This window comes from Sinocyclocheilus grahami, unplaced genomic scaffold (genome assembly GCF_001515645.1).
Source record: "Sinocyclocheilus grahami isolate Dianchi unplaced genomic scaffold, SAMN03320097.WGS_v1.1 scaffold136.1, whole genome shotgun sequence".
Taxonomy (NCBI): Eukaryota; Metazoa; Chordata; class Actinopteri; order Cypriniformes; family Cyprinidae; genus Sinocyclocheilus; species Sinocyclocheilus grahami.
The window spans coordinates 445,462-448,904 of record NW_015505315.1 but is presented as its reverse complement, the minus strand read 5'-3'; the positions used below and the strand labels follow the sequence as shown (position 1 = coordinate 448,904).

The window sequence follows — 3,443 nt, the reverse complement described above, 5'->3', positions numbered from 1 at the left end:
TTTTTTTGCCATACATGGTAAGGTAATTACAATTAACTACTTCATTGTTATTTACAGTTTTACATGCTGCAGTGTTACATTTTTATAAACTGCAGGTCAGTGAATCCTCATTTTCAACTACGCAGACTGACCTTGGTCCTCACCCGTCAGGTCAAAATATCTCATTACATAACATATATTTACTTTGTTGCACTTGGCTTTTGATCACAGCCATGATGAGCATAGGCTCAAGATAATGCTTATATACAAGATAAAAATAGACAGAAAATTGGCAGAGACACATGCTGCATCATTTGGAATAACACTGTTCACCTTCACAGGCGAAAGGGCAAAAAGTCTTGGTCTGCCTCATGACTGACAGCCTGGGGTCAGCTGGGATCCAAACTTAGTCATGTTTCATGCACTCAGAGTTTGCTGAATGGACACAACATTGAAACCAAACAAGATGTCCTAATGTAATAAACCTGGATGAAGCAAAACAACTCTGAACAAGAAAATATATTGTGTTTATCAAATTTCTAACTAAACAAGTTGTCCATCAATCTCATCAAATTCCACTAAAGACAACCCATTCTGTCTTTTTAGTCCAGCTTTATAATTTAGAGAATAAAAATAAACTCCCTCTTAGTTTTCCGTTCTTTCTAGCGTGCTCTCTGTGATGTTTTGAAACAAGTTAAATGTTATCAATGAACGCCGAGTTTAACTCACCCATGATGGTAACTCAGTTGCCTCCAGCTCCTGTTTAACTGTGTCCTCTTGCTCAAAAAACGAAAGTGCTCTATTCAACCTAGTGTTCTTACACCTAGTGTTTCTTTTCCAAAAGAAAAATATAGTGAGGGCGATTAAAAGCCAACTAAAACTGAACTCAAAATAACCCAAGACATATATGGGGAAGATAACGACGAAGGTCTTGGCGAACTGCAGCCACGTGCGCGTCAGTTCGCTGGTGCAGGACGCGGAGTCCTGGCTCAGCTCCGCGGGTGAGGAGGAAGGAATCGCCCCGTTTGTCGGTTCAGTTTGTCCGCTATCCTTTTGTCCCGAGGCACCTGCTGTTTGAGAAAGATTTCGGCGCACAGCCGTCATTATGTCCTCTGTCATGTTCAGCGCGGACGAAATGTTACGCAGGGCTGTCAAACGTGAACGTTGCGCTTCAATGCAAAAGCTTCGAGAGTAAACATCAAGATACTACAGATCATCCCGTGGTTCAAGTACAACGCTGGGCTAAATCAATTTGAGGATGTTTTCACGTTAGTTCGCCTATACACCAGTCCATTTTGACGCGGATACTGGCTCGCTTTGCTTTAATCTAGCTGTGCATATCTGAAGACCCCACTCAGCTGTCGCCAGCGCCTCTGTACGCGTGCTGTCTGCTTTGCTCTGGAGAAGCGCGTGCTGTTGTGCTGGTTTATGACAGACAGCTGAGCGCTTCACACACACACACACACACAGCGGGTCTCAGGAGGTCAGTAAGCGTCGCGGACAGCGCAAACTCGCCACCCTGAGCCAAGCAACTGCAGATACACAAACAATGAGGCGTCGACAGCCAAGCGACTCCCAAGAGTGTTAACTGTTAATTAAAGAACAATAACAAGAAGCTGTTCGTTTTGTATTTTATTTTTTATTTTCTGATGGACTGTTTGTGCCAAAAGCTGTAGTCTGCTTCCCTGTCATGGGTTCATCCCAGTTACATGCTTTATTTTACGTTACTGCATTTAGTAAACTAAGCTGAACGCACGACAAGGAAGGACGGCACAACCCAGGCGAAAAAAAACTGCGGTCAAGCCAGCCGCACTTCAGAAAAACACGGTCAAGCCAGCCGCGAGTGAAATTATGGTGCGCGTGTATTATTATAATTATGGTAATAGCAGGAACAACACAGAGGGAACGCGCTTTCAGAGCGCTTTTCATCTAGACGCCCAGAATTGAGATATGATGAAATTTTTAAGGATTTTTTTGCCCATCTGCTTTCATATTCGTGTAATTTATTGTTGTCTTTGACTGTTCTGTATTACTATACTTTTTAAAGGATAATATTACACTTTAGAAGGTTATCAAATTCCCATTTCTAATAAGTAGAAAAAAACAATGGTCGGTTCTTATTCAGGACATCCCATACTATATGCAGACCTCAGATCAAACCATTTTACTGCAGCGATTTGGAGAAATCGGACATTATTACATTTTAAAGGGTTATAAAGATCTCATTTCTAATAAGTAGAAAAAAACAATGGTCGGTTCTTATTCAGGACATCCCATACTATATGCAGACCTCAGATCAAACCATTTTACTGCAGCGATTTGGAGAAATCGGACATTATTACATTTTAAAGGGTTATAAAGATCTCATTTCTAATAAGTAGAAAAAAACAATGGTCGGTTCTTATTCAGGACATCCCATACTATATGCAGACCTCAGATCAAACCATTTTACTGCAGCGATTTGGAGAAATCGGACATTATTACATTTTAAAGGGTTATAAAGATCTCATTTCTAATAAGTAGAAAAAAACAATGGTCGGTTCTTATTCAGGACATCCCATACTATATGCAGACCTCAGATCAAACCATTTTACTGCAGCGATTTGGAGAAATCGGACATTATTACATTTTAAAGGGTTATAAAGATCTCATTTCTAATAAGTAGAAAAAAACAATGGTCGGTTCTTATTCAGGACATCCCATACTATATGCAGACCTCAGATCAAACCATTTTACTGCAGCGATTTGGAGAAATCGGACATTATTACATTTTAAAGGGTTATAAAGATCTCATTTCTAATAAGTAGAAAAAAACAATGGTCGGTTCTTATTCAGGACATCCCATACTATATGCAGACCTCAGATCAAACCATTTTACTGCAGCATTTTTGAGATATGGGACAATATTCTACTTTAGAGGCCTATAAAGACCCCATTTCTAATAAGTCGAAAAAAGCCAATGGTCAATTTTTATACAGGACGTCCCATACTATATGCAGACCTCAGATCAAACCATTTTACTGCAGCATTTTGGAGATATGGGACATTATTACACTTTAAAGGGCTACAAAGACCACATTTCTAATAAGTAGAAAAAAACAATGGTCAGTTCTTATACAGGACGTCCCATACTATATGCAAATCTCATATAAAACCATTTTACTGCAGCGTTTTTGAGATATGGGACATTATTCTGCTTCAGAGGCCTATAAAGACCCCGTTTCTAATAAGTAGAAAAAATGAATCGTCAGTTCTTATACGGGACGTCCCATACTATATGTACACCTCATATCAAACCATTTTACTGCAGCGTTTTTAAGATAAGGGACATTATCACACTTTAGAGGGGTATAAAGATCCATTTCTAATAAGTAGAAAAAAACAATGATCAGTTTTTATACGGGATGTCCCATACTATATGCACACCTCATATGAAACCATTTTACTGCAGCTTTTTGGAGATA

At 39.4% G+C, this 3,443-nt stretch overlaps 1 protein-coding gene across 3 annotated transcripts in view; it reads right to left on the bottom strand.

Annotated features, from left to right (window-relative positions):
* The window catches only part of LOC107591000 (extended synaptotagmin-2-like), a 45,390-nt gene extending 43,847 nt beyond the window's left edge, over positions 1-1,543 (bottom strand). For all 3 annotated transcript variants that reach the window (XM_016279982.1, XM_016279983.1, XM_016279984.1), the window contains exon 1: positions 1,099-1,543. The gene's annotated coding sequence lies outside the window, so the exon portion shown is untranslated. The remainder of the gene's footprint in view (positions 1-1,098) is intronic.
* Between the last annotated feature and the right edge of the window lie 1,900 nt (positions 1,544-3,443).